Below are 18,329 nucleotides of genomic sequence, written 5' to 3' on the forward strand. Positions count from 1 at the left end.
CGGCCGCCCTCGCTAGATTTTCCGCGTGCGGCCGCGGAGGCCTCCCTTACCTGCTCCTTTCCCTTCAAGTCCCCGGAAAGGAGGGGGGGGGTTCCCTCGCTTGGGGGGTGTCGGAGGGATGAAATCCGCTGCCAGCCCTTCCAGAGTGGGGAATGAAGTGTAGATAGCGGTGTTTGGAACCTGCCGGCGGACCTCGTACCTCTGTATTCCCTTCCACGAAGGGGTCTTGTCCTCAGTGGTGCCGGGCGTCGTTGGCATGGTCGCTCGGGCTTTGCTGGTTAGCAGAGCTAACCATCCCGGGGTAGCCATGGCCCCTGCGCCCAGCTCCCGGAGGAGGAAAGGCCGTGCTCCTCCTCCCACTTTCCACTATCCCAGAGGCAGCGTCTACCCTTTCTGGCCCTGCACCCTCTGTGGATCTCTTGCATCCGTCTTCTCTCTCTGCCCCTCGGAAGGTGGAATTTAAGCTTAAACACGGCAAGGCAACTCCGGGGCCCAAAGGCTTATGCGGAAGAGGTGAATTCGATGAAAAGATGAATTTACCCAAACTTGATCGTTAGGAAAACGCTCATTTGCGAACAGTTGTGGGTTTCGGCTTTGTGTTCTAGACCCGCTTTCTAATGCGATTCCCTTAAAACGATTGATAAAATGTGCGGTCTTGTGTTTGCATTTCACTTGCTAAATAATAAAAGTAGAATGTTTCTAGTTTACTTTCAAACAGCACATATTTACCTTCTGACAGGTGGAAGTAGACTTTCACACATAGTCAAATTCATCTTAAATTTGACTAGAATTTTAAGATTCCCGACATGTTTCATGTGCATTTCGAGGTAGTAGTTTTATTTTATTTCGAGGTAGTATTTTTATTTTATTTCGAGGTAGTATTTTTATTTTGTTGGTGGTATGCAAATTTTTAGTGCTTACTTCATTAAGCTTTTTATATTTCATATATAAATTGTGATGATGAGTTTGCTTTCAAATTGGAAAATGAATGGCGTTAGTGTCTGCTATATGTGCAGATTAGTAAGAACTCATTCACTTGAATAATTGTGATTTTTAATGATCTTAACCTTAAAACTAAGTTAATTTTAAACTTAAGAATTTCTAAACACGAGATCGTATCAGTAGATAACCTTCTAAAGCTTGCTAATCTTAATGCTTTTTTGAGAACAGATGGTATCTTAACCACCACAAGGAAAGGCCCTACTGAAGATTATTACCTGGGAACCCCCTAGAATTTTGGTTGGAAGCACCCAAAAAATCATTTCGATTTCTGGATTTCTAGAGTAATATATGCTTGAATAAGAATTTCACTTTTATAGTTTTAAGTAAATGCATCTAATTTGAGAAGGTTCACAAAATGTGCATACCCATCTGAAACTCATTTTAATAAAGGGATAAAGGATTTTCGATTCATATAAGTAGCAAAATGGATGACCCTAAAACACTTTTTTTTTAAAAAAAACACTTTTCTTTTAAGTAGCAAAGGGTTGTCCCTAAAACAGTTTCATAATATTTCCTTTAAGATCCAGTTTAAAAATTTGCTCCCTGCACACTAACTTCACAGTGGTGCTTCCTCTTTTTCTTTTCCTGCATAATTCAGCAATTTTATATGTGGTTTATAACAAACTATTTCAATTTGCTTTTTGAGGGGGTTAGTTGTTTTAAAATAATAGTTACATTTTTTCCTTTGTGTAATTCTTGTATCCACAGCAGCATGGCTTAAAATTCCTTAAGAGGCGACAATATTACTCTTCTCTTACTATAGTAACATTTACCTGTGACTGGTTAGGGGCATGATGGATGGAGCTTGATGAAACTTGTTGAAGTAGATTATATTTCGTTTTTGTAATCTTTCTCACAATACTTAGCTAGTTCACTCCAACCTTGATTAGAAATTCACAGTAAGACAAAATAATATACTCGGCATTCTTGTCTCAATATAACTCCTTGTGAAAAAGTCAAGTTATGTATGTTTTGGATAGTGTACTTCAGTGTGCTTTTAAAAGAATTATTTTTAAGAAAAGGCAGAACCAAAGCATCTATCTTGCCAAATTTACAAATAGTGATCAAACTTTAAGGAGTCTTGGTGAACATATTAATGTATAATGTTAAAATTTTCATGTTTTAAATGAAAGAGTATAGACTTCATGTGGTGTAGTATTAAAAGTGTTGCCGGGGAGTGGGGTGCCAGCCCCACCCGCTACTAGAGCTCACTGGTTTGTAATACTACTTCTGGGTTCAGTAATGCACAATTGTACGGTTGAGATATATAAGCTTTATATTAAAGTCATCGAGAGCATGAGAGATAATACAATAATACAGTCAGACATATTACATGGTAGCATTGCTCACCTTTGCCCTGCTTGATGGTCCTCATGGAGGGGGCTTAGCCGTCAGAGAAGAAGCCGCTGCTTCGTCCTCCTTAGCCAACTTCTCCAGCCACCCTCGGCCAGCCGCCCTCATGGGAGCCGCCCTCACGGGAAGCAGCCCTCCTTCCTCAGCCGCCCTCCCGAGAACCAGGGAGCCTCCTTATTTATTGCTAACCCCGCATCATATTACTATTAGGGGGATACATCACAGCATTATGCGTCACAGAAAGGGGCAATACAATTCATCCTTGAACAGGTTTGATCATTCTGGCGTCTCATACAATAAAGCAGGCAATTACTATCCTGGGAGGCATGCAAGCCCCCTGATAGCAGATAACCTACGTCATAGAGAGGGGTTGTCACATAGGCAATACAAGCAATAGGAGGGGAATGACCTAGGGGAGAACGTGCAATAGTAACAGAAGGGAATGGGACATGTGTGGCAAGATAGTAGCCTAAGCCTAGTCATCTTAGAGTGGTCCTGGGCTTGCCTATGGGCACTGCTTCAAGGGGACAATAACAGAAAGGACTGAGCCCTACTTAGGGTGAGTCAGTCTGGCCGCTCTAGATGACTGATGTTAAGCAGAATAACCTCTGATCTACTTTCGCCGATTGCCTAGTGTACAGTCATTGTCAAGTTAAATCTGGCATATATTTTGGGGAGACAACTTAAGAGAAATCCTTCTGTTCCCCACAATGTGGGCAGAAGATAATATAACTTTTACAAGTTTGTGGGAAAATAGAATTAAACAATGATTGGATTCATCTCTCCCCCACCAACTCTTTGAAGCACCCTTATCAATTGATAAGGGTGAGACCTTCATGGGAAATCTGTTTTAAAAAATTTGATCATGTAGTAAAACAAAAATTGACAACAAAAGATTGTAAACTGTCCTTTTGTCATCTGTTTTGGGTGAGGCTTTTCGCATTACCAGTTAGGTACTTCCAACGCTGTGAGAGTCTGAAGCTGTGGCCTCTCACCATGGAGACAGACAGACTCGCATACATAGAAACAGTTTTGCCTAAGGTTAAGGGCCTATTGGCGCTTGTCCATGGGGCCAGGCTGAGGACCTTGTGATTATGGGTAGACCACCTTCCCTCCCTCTTTCCTGAGTCTTGAAGGCTATCCTAAAACTTGACATTGCAATGTAAAATGATATTTTGGCTTTTGTGTTAACCCGAGTTACTGTTTTCCTTAAATTGCTTTTGTTTTTAATAAAGAACAGAAGAAACATAAAAAGCTCCCATGTATTGAGTGAATTTTGCAATCAGGTTGCAGAATTGCATTCAGTGTAGGAATTAACTCGACGCAATTAAGTCGTATGCTGGTTCTGTTGAGTTTGGATATCAGTTGCTTTTGTGAACCATTTCCAACTAAGCCCAAAGCATTTCTTGATGTTTGAGAAGTAAGAGGCCTAGGGTTATGTTTTAATTAAGGTCAGTCATTGTGGTAAATAAACTCTTTGTGGCAGCAGAATGAAAACAGCTTTAAATGTACATCAATCTTAATCCACTTTATTCTCTATTTAGTGGGTTACAGTTTACCAAATTTTTGAAATGGACAACTCTTGCTCTTTTCACTAGCCTTACAGTTGGGCAAGGACAGAGAATATGTCAGTTTTAAAGGTGAGGAAACTAACTTCAGAAAGGCTAACGGCTTGTCATAGGTCACCTATAACTTGTGTACTAAGTGGTCAAATATAGACGAACTCTAAGCGATAATGTCTGTATTTGCAGAATAATTCTATTGGCTTTTGCTTTTTAAAACAGGATGTTTTTTCCGCCGTGTGTCTTTTTAACATCAGTATTGGGAGGTGGTACTCCAGCTCCTCTTAGAACTGATGTGACTTGTGGCCACGTTGTTTTTCCACAGGCACCAGGATTTAGTCCCAGAATATGGAGAAAGCCCATGTTTTAGCAGTTTGCTATGTTGGAGGAACTTTGTGATGACGTACTCAGATTTAGCACCTTATTGTGAGTACATTGTTGGGTAGGCATAGGAAAAATCTTAACCATATTAGAAATTTGAAGGTGCTTTTAAATCTAGCTGAGTGAAACTTATTATTTTAAATCATTTTATTGGGGCTCTTACAGCAAAACATTCCATACATCAATTGTATCAACATATTTTTTTTGTGTCAAGCATATTTATACACATGTTGCCACTACTATTTCCAAACCATTTTCTACTTGAGTCTTTGGTGTAAGGTCCTCTTTTTTCCCCCCACCCTCCCAACCTTGTGAATCCTTGATCAATTATATATTATTATTTTGTATCTTACACTGTTGTCTCCCTTCACACACGTTTCTGTTATCTGTCACTAACCGTGTGATGGTCCCCCCCTCCCCCCCAAATCCCTCTAACCTCATGATAACATTACTCCCACTACTGTTCCCCAGGGGGTTTATCTGTCCTGAATTCCATCTGTCAAGAGCTCTTATCTTTGCCATTGTGTGTTCCCTGGTCTAGCCAGGTTTCTAAGGTAGAACTGGGTCTTGGTAGTGGGGGGTGGGGAGACTTTAAGGAACTAGAGGAATGATGTGTGTTTCGTTGGTGCTATACTGCACCTTGGTTGAATCATCCCTTCCTTATAACCCTTCTGTTGGGGAATATCCAATTGTCTATAGATGGGCTTTGGGTCTCCACTCCAAACCCCCTTTAACCCCATTGTTTGCATCGATATATTTGTGGGTGAAACTTAGTCTGTCTGCAATGACTTCTTTGATTAAATGCACATCTAGAGTTCTTTAGTATAAATGGATAGGTACTAAATTATTAAGCCATTAGTAACCATAACACCTTAAAAAATTGTAATTTAGATGGAAATTTACATTTCAGATGGTTAATTTTGTATTCTAGTCAAAACTAACCATCCCTGCCCTTACTCCTTGATTTCTCTTCTCCATCCTGTGGATCACTGTTTTACACTTGACCCAAGCCAATACCCATCAACTAACTCTCGCCCTTTGCTTTATCAATAATCAATCAATCAATCTGTTTTCTGTCCTCCCAGGTTTGGCAGACTCTAAAGTCTGTTGTTCCTTTTGGAATGAAAGTCTTTATCTTAGCTTCATCTTCCCCTCTTATAACAGTGGTCACATATAATATTTGCCCTTTTCTGATTGGTTAAATTCACTCAACGTTCTGATCTCCAGGTCTACCTATGTATTCAGCACTTAGTGGTTTCACCATTTGTTTTTTAGCATGCATGGTGTTCAGTTGTGTATATGTATCAAAGTTTCTTCCTTCTTTGTGTATGTTATGTGCCAGTGCTTTATCGATTCTTTAACACATTGAGGTTTTTCCATGTTCTTGCTATCGTGAAGTGTTGCGATGTATATGGCTGTGCAATAAAACACTGTTTTTGTAAACATCTGTAAACTTTGAACTGATATTTTAAATAGGAAAATTTGATTTTACTGCAATACTACAGTAGTCTTGTTTTCAATTTAAGAAAATGCCAAGTATATATCCTTTTAAACCAATTAGTATTTGAAATAATTGGTTTTCAGATGACCATGTTCACAATGTCATTGTAACTTAAAAGCCATCAAGCACTGCAAATATGTGGGGGATTAGTAATACATTGACTGTATCTGCATTATCATGAAAAGAGTTATTGATAACATCCTCTAGCACTGTATTCATGAAACATGTCTTTTAATATTAGCATCCATGTTATCTACTTTAAAGGTTTCTGTTATGTGTAAATTGACTAACATTAATAAAAATGAATGGCTTCAGAAAGTCAGAAACCTTACTTGTGACTGCACCCAAAAGCTGGGCTACCTTTTTCTTTTATACAAACCCCCTGATACTGTCTGAATTAGAAAGATTGCAGATATGAATTTTAGATAAATTGAAAGTTGTCTGCCTTTAGGTTGCCCATCATTTTATCATCCAGTGGTAACTCCTGTTGATGCTTTAAAAATTTTCTATTTTTTGTACACATTTATATAAAATTGAAAATGAGATATAGTTGATATTTAACTTGTTCCACCTAACATTTTGAGCATTTCTCTTATTTATTGAAAAAAATGATTTTAGTGCTTAATACTTCACATAAAATTTAATAATTCATTTTTGTTTCTAGTTCTCCCATTTTTTTATAAATGCTACAAAGACCATCCTTATATATAAATCTGTGAGTTACCTGTCTGGTTTGTTAAGATGGATTCCCAGAAGTAGAGTGACTGTCTCAAAAGTTACAACATTTGGAAATCTCTTCATATTGTCCATTTAAAGAAAGGTTATACTGATTTCTTTCTGCTGGCCCTATGCAACTTGAGCACGGCCTTAAGTGATATTCTTAAAAATAGTGTTAATTTTGCAAAATATTAATAGTTGTCAGAATGTTTAACCACTGTCCATTGCCTTTAAATTTTTTTCTTCCATTGCATTTCTTATTTAATAAATTGTGCTCTTTTTTGCACTTACCAGGTTTGAATGTTTTTGTTTTAATTTATATAAGCTTCCATTTAAGTGTATCAACCTGTGGTCAAGTTTGCTGTATGTTTCTTCGTGTGTGTATGTGTATATTGTCTTTTTATTTTTATGTGTTTTCTTCATTTTTCTGTATTGTGCAGCTTCCCTCCTACCTTCTCCCCCCCCCCCAAAAAAAGAAACAAAAAGCCACAACATAAGATTTTCATGTTACTTACTTCAACTGTTATAGTCCTCGTTGCTGAAAGAATAAGGTCTTAACTACGTAATTCCTTAATCTGGCATATACAAAGGGGGTTCAAAAATTCATGATTAATAAAAAAAACATATTTTTATTCCATTTTCCACAAAATTTTTGAAGCTCCTTCATATATCAGAGTTTGGCTCAAACTTTGCTTTTTTCCCCCACTATCACTGTTCTCTCATTTTTTTCTCGTGGTGTGACACTTCTATAGTTCTTCCAGTTCAAAACCACCAGCTGTTCCTAGGGAGAATGATGAGGCTTTCTATTCCTGTAAAGAGTTACAGTCTTGGAAGTCCACACGGGCCATTCTACTCTGTCCTATAGGGTCACTGTGGGTTGGAATTGTATCGATGGCAGTGAGCGAGCATGTGAATTAACATCAAGCCCTGGTGGCATAGTGGTTCTATATGGGGTTGCTAACTGTAAGGTGTCATCACTTGGAAACCACTAGCCGCTCCAGCCAAGAAAGTCAAGACTTTGTACTCCTGTAAAGTAGTCTTTGAAAGCCAGGGGGCAGTTCTGCCTAGGGTGGCTACCAGTGGGAATTGACTCGATGGCAGTGAGTTTGGTTCAGTTCTAATTAACATCAGCCTCCCTTGCTGGATAATGAATTTCTTAAAAGTCAGGGTCCAGGTTGTTTTCTTTTCTCAGTCTTAAGACAGTGTCTTAAACAGATTAGGTGTTTACTAAACGTTTTAGTTAGTGAAAACCTGTGTCATAGAATGTGGTTGCTTATGTGAAGTAGTAGATTTGTAAGTGGACGTTTTTGGATGAAGTTTGTTGCAGCAGTATATCATATACAGTATATTGCATTTCATCACTTTTATTCAATGAAAGATCCTTGGTATCACCATGGGATAAGTGTTGGACTGCTAACTGCAAGGTTGTCAGTAAATTTATCCTTTTCAGTACTGACTTGTTGGCAATGTGTGTTAATGGGTTTTCAATGATGCTTTGCCCAGGGTGGGTGTGACACAGACCACTAGGCTTATCTTTGTAAAAGATACACAGCCTACTAAACAAGGAGGTCGGGGTGGGGTTGGGGAGGGGGGAGAGGGAGGGAGGGAGAGAGAGAGAGAGAGAGAATATGAATGAGAATTGTCTATACTCAAGTATATATCTATACTGTTGAGATTTAGGTTTATTGCAGTTTCTCAAAATGGGAGCTACTGCCCCCTGGAGGACTCTGGAATGATGCAGGGGTCTGTGATTTTTGTTAATATATTACTATTCTCTTAAATTTTATAGACATTAAAAACAATATCTGAAAATGATGATGGCAACATGTACAAATGTGCTTGACACAATGGATGTGTATATTGACTGTGATAAGAGCTGTACAAGCTCCCAATAAAATGACTTAAAGACAAAAAACAGTTTCTGTATATTAACTTGTGAACTGATGGAAATATCAACCTTGTCTTCTCTTGTTTCTACTTCCTGTGATAGAAGACAGATTTCCCATCCTGTCCATAGCCTCCTTAAAGATCCTATCTCTTAAAGGTTCTACTTTTAACCATGAACTAGAGATAGACTTTTGAGTCATTGGATTGGTAAAAGATGCAGTTAGCTGTAAGCGCTTCAGCAGTCTGATGTGGGGGGAGGGCAGAAATAGTGAGCAAGTGGGGGAGCAGTTTGCAGGGAGAATTGGAGCAAAGAGAAGTGAGAGTAGCCTGTGGATGTCTAGTACCCCAGCTGGAGGGTTCCCTAGGAACTATTGAATTAGCATGCAGCCAAGTGAGTTTGTTACCAATATTGCCCCTGAATGGTCTCTTCTCTGTTAGAGGGTTGGGGAAAACTTTAGTTTGTATGCCTTGTCATGATTTTAGGTTGGTGCTTCGAAGTTGTTGAGCATGGGGAGTTGTCATCTCAGTGTTGTGGCAGGAGGAAAGTTGAGCAAAAGTGGCTGTTTTTCATTCTGAAAAGGTTAGTTGCTTGTTTAGAAAAAAATCAAATAGCTGAGAAAATAAGAAAAGGAAGACTGGGCCCTAGAAGAATGAGCAGGTACATTGTGCTGAAGGAAAGTTCCTCAGGGCAACTTTCTAGGCCTTTTCTCACCAAAATATTTGTACTTTTCTTTTTCTTCCACGCTTTGAGACAATCGTATCAATATACTCTTGGAAAGGGGGAACCCTTTGCAATGATCAACATATAACCAACCTTCCTCTCCCAGGGAACGACAACAGAAACCATGAGGGAAGGGAGACAACAGTCTGTGGCAAGATATGAAAATAATTTATAATTTATCAAGGGATCACAAGGGAGGAGGAAAGGGAAAAAGCTGATACCAAGTGCTCACTAGAAAGTAAATGCCTAGGGAAAAAATGATGGCAACATACGTACAAATATGCCTGATAAAATTGATGTATGAGTTGTAAGAGCCCCCAATAAAATGATCTTTTACCATATATACTTGTGTATAAGCTGAGTTTTTCAGCACATTTTTTTAATGCAGTTTTTGTGGTAAAATTAGGTGCCTCAGCTGATACTCCAGTCTGCTTATAGTAGAGTACATACGATAATTAAAAAAATATATATCCTGGGAATCCTTTTTTTTGGAATCTGCTTAAAAAATGGAAGCCTTGACTTTCTCAGCTGATCTCTGCTTAATTTGAACTGACCCTGCAGAGCCCCTAAGGAAGCCAGTGTTTTGATCACACCTTTTTGGTGGGTGAATTACTCTAATGAAACTAAAACAGGTACCCTACTAAGAGGATTTGTGTGCATCCATCCATTGATCATAACCAAAGGCAATTCAACAAAACCCATGGCCATCCAGTCAATTCCAACTGGTATCTACCTGTAGGACAGGATGGAACTGCCTCTTTGGGTTTCCAAGACTTTAAATCTTTACAAGAGCAGACAGCTTTATTTTTTTCCTGCAGAGTATCTGTAGGGTTTGAACTACTAACCTTGAGCTTAGCGCCTCAATTGTAACCCACTATCATCAGGACGCTTTACCATATATACACAATTACATGCATTTTGTTTACAATCAATGCATATGTGTATGACCTAGAAAGAACCCTAGTAGCAATATGTTATGACTGACTTTCATACTGGTTTTAAATCACCATAAGACAAAATAGGGAAGTATTTTCTGTCCTATGACAGTTTACTCCCTGAGTCATGGAGCACATTCTGATTATGGAGGAAGGCTCAGTAAGCAGTGGTGAATGTGGGAGGTATAAGAGTAATGAGTACTAAAATACAGAATAAGTTGAAACTTTTTTTTTAAAGAATGTTGAAGACAGTTGAAGTTTTTTTTTCATATTGAAGTTCATTTGAAAGAAGATAGGATAATGGATCAGCTTCTTGGTAGAGAGGTGTAATACGGTGTGATCAGGTAGTGTGGTTTGCATCTCCCCTTCCATCAGGAGTCCTTAAGTTGGGAGGTAAAAAATCACATTAAGAAGGACTCTAACCTCAAGATTGTTGGGGAATAATGAGAGCTTTGTTAATGGTGTTCTCCCATCGAGATCTATATAGCATGAAAACCAAAGAGAAACGCTCAGTTTTAGAGGGTCTTTACGAGTCAGAAGTGATTGGATGACAATAGATTTTGTTGGTAGTGTGAAGAGTTAAATCTCTTAAGTGTGTAAATTACATGATAGGAAGTTTTATATCGGAAGTTTTATATCGGTGGGGGTGGGGGTGGGGGATGTGTATTATTGTGAAGCTTTACTTAAGCGCCTAAAAAGCAGAGATTTACAATTACTGCTTAGGCCTTTTGCTTATTTTGAAAACTATAAGAGAAACTTGTACAATTAAATAATTTGGGATAGAGTGAGGTGATAGTACAGAGTTGACATAGTACTAATAAGTAAGTTATATTAAACCAATCTAATTTTCTTTTTTGATCTACAATCCAGTATAATAAACCATAGAAATAGCTGCTGCAGATATGACAAGTTTTAATTATATCAGGGCAGTTGGCAGAATCTGATCATATCTTTGTGGAAAAGATAAACATGTTTTGGGCTTTTTTTGCTCAGCTTGGAGAGAGTATTATCTTTAGTTCTTCTTTTTAGATTTTCAGTAATGATTGTTCATTTTTAAACTGTTCCCTTGAAATGGAATTGGCCCTTTTTCCAGGGGAGTGAGTGGGACATTGGATGCTTGCCTTGCTTCCAGGAGCCCTGTGAGCACTGGACTGCTAGCCACCAGCCACTCATCGGCAGGAAGATGAAGCAATCTATTCTGATATAGATTTACCGCCTCGGAAACCCTCTGTAGGGTCTCTATGAATCAGAATTGAGTTGGTGGTATGAATTTTGGTTTTGTCTGCCATGTTTCAAAACTAAAAGCTAATTTTTCCTTAGTTGGGGTTCCATGGGTAGTTTCTTTGGGGGAGAAAAGTGTGTAGCCACTTTATACATAACCTTAAAAAACCACTAGCAACATTCGGTGATAAACCAGATCAGTTGCTGTGGAGTCCATTTTGACTCGTGAGAGACCCACCTGTGTGATGCAGAGTAGTGTGCCACGACGCTTTCAAGTCCATGACTTCAGAAGCAGAGCTTTTCTTTTAAAGCTCCTGTGTGGTGCGTTTGACTGCCAGTGTTTTAGTCGAGCATGTCAGTATTAGCGCCACCTAGGGGCTTTATGTTAGGTGCTCAAAGCCAATCAAAACAAAAAGCCAAAAGTAAGCCCGTTGTCATCCAGTTGATTCTTACCCAGCAACCGTGTAGGACAGAGAACTGCCTCAAGATTTCTAGGGGTATAATTTTTTTAGGGAAGCAGACTGCCATATATTTCTCCTGTAGAAATGTTAAGGATTCATATTCCATGATGGTCCTCATAAAGCTAGTTAACGTGAAAGTAGTGTGCCCAAATCACATTTCTTGTGTAATCCGAATGCTGTGTCAGGTCATCCCATAGCTCATGGTGACTCCAGTGTACAACTCGGACACTTGTGATTCATAGGGTTTTTATTGGCTGATTTCCAGAACGGGATCATCAGGGTTTTATTCCTATTTTTTGTAGTCTGGAAACTCTAATGTAACCTTTCCAGCATCATGTTGACATGCACGCCTCCACTGACACATGGAGTGATCGTGCTGGAGGTGTATCAAGCTCACTTTTCCCTCATGAAAGGTGAGAATTCTGCAATTGAACCACCACTTCTCCTCAATAAAACACATATATATGTGCACACGATAATAATTTCACATTTAGCTGAAATGAATTTTAGAGAGGTTAATTCTGGTTACAGTGAATTAGGGAAGATTTGGAGGGAGGTTGAAGATTGAACTGGGGCTTTTGATTAAATGCTGGGCGTGAGAACAGTGAAATGGCTTTCAGTGACCCATGATGGCTCTGCCAGATAGCTCCTCTCCTTGTCCACTGTGTCACATGTATGCTTTTTAAACAACTGCTGCTGAGCTTTTATTTATGCAGGGATTTTATCTCCTTCCTGTACCTGAAAGTTTTTATTTAAATGTTTATTAATCTTTTTTTGTGGAGGCCTTTCGCAATTGCCTAACTTACTTATTTCTGGTTCTTTTTTTTCAAAGCGTCCCATTTTAAACCTGTTGTCATTGACTTGATTCTGACTCATGATCCTGTTTGTGTCAGAAGGGAAATAAGCTTCATAGCGTAGAACAGTGTAGTTCTGAGTTTTGTTTAATATAATTTTACAAAACCATATAGTCTATGACTTTTTTTGTGACTTAAGTTTTTGCTAATAAGTTTCACAGTACCTACTCTGAATGAATACTTGTTGAATGGGAAAAAATCTAAGTAGATAAAGGAAGAGATGTCCATGTCAGTCACTGCCAAGCTGAATGGCTAGTGGCTTTTCCTGTTTTCTCTCCTTTCTTGGATCATTTAAGTACTATTAATCTTTGCTTTGTGAAAATCCCACCCACCACCCCTCCTTCATGAAAAGGTATTATATCAAACTTATTTTAGTTTGGGTGAATGTTTACAGAGCAAATTAGTTTTCCATTCAACAATTTATTAGGCACGTTTGTGACATTGGTTGCCATCCCATCCTACTTCCTCCCTGGGTTTCCTGTTTCCCTTTGTCCCTGCTATCTGTAGAGCTTTGCTTTTGGCTAGACACTGCCCTTTTGGTTTTGTGTGAATGACTGTTCTGAGCAGTACTCCTCCCAGGTGTTGCTCTTTACTTTATATTATTATTATTTGGCTGAAAGTTGATCCCTAAGGGCTGGTTTTGTTCCAGACTTGAAGGCTGTCTAAGGACCACAGTCTCTTAGGGGTTCCACTAATTATCAGACCAGTAAATTTGGGCTTTTAGGATTTTGAATTTTATTCTGCATTTTTATTTCTCTCTTGTTCAGAACTTGTGATCCTAATCAGTGGTTGGCAGTGACTGTTACCTCTTCTGGTCTCAGGGTAGTGGAAGCTAGGATTTGTGTAGTCCATTAGCCCTTTGGGGTAATTATTTTCTTGAGTGCTTGATTTGCTTTATTCTTTCACTATTCTTGATGAGGAGAGCCCAAGAGTGGCATCTTAGATGGCAGTGTTCACATGCTTTAGCTCTCCACTCTCTATTCACCAAAGGTGGCTATAGAACGTTGACTTTGTGGACTAGTTCTGCCAGTTGACCTAGATGTTTTACCAGACAATGGCCAGACAAGGGCTGGAGCCCTGCCACATAATGTCCTCAAGGTGTTTGGTTGTGCTAAGAAGGTTTCAGTACTTTGCCTTCTGTATGCTCTACGAAATCCTTGGTTATATTTACAGCACAACTGGATGTTATGCTCTTCTTTTAATTCAGTTTCTTGGATTATTTGCTCCACGTACAGATTGAGTAAATATAGTGAAAGGATACAACCATGATGCACACCTTTTCTGATTTTAAACAATAGAGAATCGCTTCTGATTTTTTTCCCCCTGAGGAGTATTTTGTTTTTTAAATTTTCTAACAGTTTTATTGGCGTGTAATTCACATACCATACAATCCAATAGTTCAATCAGAAGTAACTACTTTTAAAAACTATGCTAAAAAAATTTTTTTTAAGGGGAAAGAAAAAACTTTTATTGTAGAGATCTCTTCATTCACTCCACCGAGAGATCATTTCACCCACTGCTCTGTTTGGCAGCCAGTCTCATGTCTCTCTCTCCAGCAATGGTGAGGCGGATTTTGGCAGCCAGTCTCATGTCTCTCTCTCCAGCAATGGTGAGGCGGATACCTTTCCCTCGGGGAAGATAAATCCAGGGTTTGTTGCCTTTTCCAATAACGAAAATGTTGGAAAGCCAGGTGGCAACGCTATTGCCATTGGCATCTTTCACATGAACCACATCAAAAGAGCCAGGGTGTTTCTCTCTATTAGTGATCACACCAATTCTTCCCAGGTTGGCACCTCCGGTCACCATACACATGTTGCCTGTGTTGAACTTGGTGAAATCAGTCATCTTTCCGGTCTCCAAATCAATCTGAACGGTGTCATTCACCTTGATAAGCGGATCAGGATAGCGGATGGTGCGAGCATCGTGTGTCACCAGGTGAGGGATTCCTTTTGTGCCCACAAAGATCTTTCTTACTTTGCACAACGTGTACTTCACCTCCTCAGGTGTAATACAATGAACAGCAAAGTGACCCTTGGTGTCATAGATCAGACGGAAATTCTCTCCGGTCTTGTCAATGGTGATGACATCCATAAAACCAGCAGGGTAGGTTATATAAGTTCGGATCTTGCCATCAATCTTAATGAACCGCTGCATGCAAATTTTTTTTAACTTCATCTCCAGTCAGAGCATACTTAAGGCTATTGCTTAAGAAAATGATCAGCAGGAGACATTCTCTCAGTTTGTGGGGACCAGTGGATGAACAAGGAGGAAGCACACCAGTGAGTTTGTCCAGCATCCAATGCTTTGGAGCAGCTACACGCTTCATGTGTTTCTTGGGACCATGAGCCATGGCAGCAGCGGCAGAGTAGTGAATTCACGCAGCAGAGCAGCGTACTCCCTGGCGGCGCGACCGGAACAGCCTGATTTTTTTTAATAAATAATTTTATTGGGGTCTCTTACAGCTCATAACAATCCATGCATCAATTATATCAAGCACATTTGTACATATGTTGCCATCATCATTTTCAAAACATGTTCTTTCTACTTGAGCCCTTGGTATCAGCTTCTCTTTTTCCCTTCCCTCTGCCACCTTCCCACCCTTGTGACCCCCTTGATAAATTGTAAATTATTATTTTCATATCTTACACCAACTGCTGTCTCCCTTCACCCACATTTCTGTTCATCCCCTGTCCTTCTGATTTTAAATCAGAGAGAATCCTTTTGATCCCTTTTCTGATTTTTAAACCATGGAGAATCCTTTGGTCTCTATATATAGGTTCTTTCTAAGTACACAATTGAGTGTTCGAGAGATCCTTTTTTCTGCATTATCTATAATTTGTTATGATCCACACAGTTGAATGCTTTTGCTTAGTCAGTAAAGCAGGTAAACAACTTTCTGGTAAACTGCTTTTAGCTAAGATCTGAAGTTAGCAATGATACCTCTTCTATACGTCCTTTTCTGAATCGAGCTAGGATTTCTGGTGGTTACCTGTTGATGAACTGTTGCATCCATTTTTAGGTTCTGATACTAGTGATATTGTTTACATAGCAAATTCATTTTCCAATAAATAATTCATGCAGTTTCCCCATGATTCTGCTTATACTCCTACAGATAGCACTCTCCCAGTTTTCTCCCTTGGGCTCCCATTTCCATTCACTCAGTGTTTCTGCCCCACCTTGTCTTCCCACCTTTGGTTTTGGGGCAAATTTTGCCCTATTGGTCTTGTATAGTTGATTGTTTGAAGGAGCACTTTCCTCATGGGTGTTGCTGTTTATTATATAGTCCTATCTATTATTTGACCTAGATGTGGCTTCTGGGATGCTTTGAGTTTCAGGTTAGGACATTTGTCAGGGGAGCTAGCCCCTAACAAATCATCACGGGTCCTGTAGGCGCAATTGTACAGCGATGATAAGTAAATATTATAGTAAAGTCATAGAGAATAAGCGAGATAGAGAAATTGAAATAATGGATTCAGGCACATTTCATGGTAGCATGCTTATCTTAGCTCCTCTTGGTGGTCCACGTGGAGATGGAATTGCAGGAGAGCGAGATTTATTGTTAACCAAGGCTTATATATCTTTTGGGGTGTGTATGCCTCCTAATTACAGGTAAAGACATACGTCACAGGAAGGGGTTGTACAATAGGAAATAAGAGCATAGGAGGGGGATATACAATGGGCATAAGCTTAACAGGAAGAGGATGAGCTAGGGTTGTACACATGATAGGAAGGGGAGAGACTAGGGGGATACATGTGACAAGAAGGGCAGACCCTAGATTCATGATGAAGGCCTAACCTTGGTTGCTCTTGATTGGGCTTGACCTCCCTGGGTTCTCCTACAGGGAAATAATCCACTACTATCCTTATCAGAAGGTAGTGGGCCCTACTTAGGGTGGGACAGACTATACAGTCTGATTGCTCTAGATGGGTGATAACCCTTAGGGAGAATTACCCCAGAGAATAACCCCTGACCTACTTTTGTTGACCTCCAAGTGTATAGTCATTTACCATGTGTAGCAAGCAGCTAAGTTTGGCAGATATTTGAGGGAGACAACTTGGGAGAAATCTTTCAATGGCCTTAATAGATTCCTCCGTTCTCTTTCAGACTAATAAGTCTGGTCTTTTTTCTTTTTAATTTGAATTTTGTTCTATTCCTTTACCCATTATAATTGAGACCTGTTGATCCTAGTCAGCATGGATGATAGCGATAGCTCGGTACCATCTAGTTCTTCTAGATAGATTCTATCAGTGGTTCTCAACCTGTGGGTCACGACCCCTTTGGGGGTGAATAACCTTTTCACAGGGGTCGATTGATTCATCAATAAGCAAAATTACAGTTATGAAGTAGCAACGAAAATAATTTTGTGGTTGGGGGGGTCACCACCACATGAACTGTATTAAAGGGTCGCAGCATTAGGAAGCTTGAGAACCGCTGAGATAGAACATCATGCTTAGTAAGGTGGAGGGGCAGGGAAGGAGGGGAAGGCCCTCAGATGGATTGCCACAGTGGCAGCCTCAGTGGGTTCACGCATAGGAACAATGGTGAGGGTGGCGCAGGACCGTGCGGTTTTTCTTCTGTTGTGCACAGGGTTGCTGTGGGTTGGAGCCAACTTGACGGCACCTAACAACCTAGTTCTTGTTTCAGTTAAAGGAGGCTCCTGTGTGCTATTCTTCCTTTGTGCTAATTACTGCCTTGAGTCTTCTTTTCTTTTTTTTTGTTCTCTCTAAGTGGGAACAGACCGATCTATAGTTGCTTTTAGAAGGCTGTTCAACAGCTTTTAAGACCCTAGATGCTACACATGGACCTAGGATGTAGAACTTTATGAACTGTACTTTGTCAATTGACCTTGAGAAATGGTCCTTAGCTTTCAAGTCCAGTACTGAAGCATAGGTAGTTTTCATTGCTGTGCCTGCTCTGTGCTCAATTATGTGAGAGGTCTTCAAAAAGTTAGTGAAAAAAATTCAGTAATGTTGTAATTCAATTCTGTGAATTTTCTAAACCCTTCTCATTTGAGTATGAATGAAGCATTTACACACATCTATGTAGAAATATCTCAAAAGACATAAATGTTTGCAGGTATATACCCATGATCTATTTCACCTTTTTAACATACCAATTTACGTGTGTATTTACTCATAAATATGTTTTTGTTGTTACAGGATTGTTGGTTTTTCTTTATTGTTGGTTTTTATAGTTACCCTGTATTCTCCCCTCCCCCCAGCATTTTATCTTTATTTATTTATTTTGCCCATTATTCTTGTGAATCTCCCACTATCATCCTTTTTCCTTGGTTAAGTTCTGCTGACCTCTTTCTTATCAGGTATTGCCTTTACCATCATTATAATTAGCCCTGGTGTACTATAGTTTGTGATTCTTTCCCCTTTCCCCATCCCTAGCAATAAAGAATACTTTTATTTTATGGGTATAAATCTATTCTGGACTTTTATAATAATGGTGCCATATACATGGGAGTACCCCCCCCCAAAAAAAACAGAAAAATTTTCAAAGCTACATATTGTTTTTAACAAAACAACCTTATCACCTTCAAAGTAACTCTCCATTATACTTGTCAAATCTGTGATTCCTTTTTTTTTTCTTATTTTATTAGGGGCTCCTACAACTCTTATCACAATCCATGCATACATCAATTGTGTAAAGCACATTTGTACATTCATTGCCCTCAGCATTCTCAAAACATTTGCTCTCCACTTAAGCCCCTGGCATCAGGTCCTC

General features: G+C 39.4%; 1 pseudogene; it reads right to left on the reverse strand.

Moving 5' to 3' along the window:
- Positions 1 to 14,104: 14,104 nt before the first annotated feature.
- On the reverse strand, positions 14,105 to 14,945 carry LOC101646812 (annotated as a pseudogene).
- Between the last annotated feature and the right edge of the window lie 3,384 nt (positions 14,946 to 18,329).

Source organism: Echinops telfairi, unplaced genomic scaffold (assembly GCF_000313985.2).
Source record: "Echinops telfairi isolate 266 unplaced genomic scaffold, ASM31398v2 ScPeMD7_2573;HRSCAF=3158, whole genome shotgun sequence".
Taxonomy (NCBI): domain Eukaryota; kingdom Metazoa; phylum Chordata; class Mammalia; order Afrosoricida; family Tenrecidae; genus Echinops; species Echinops telfairi.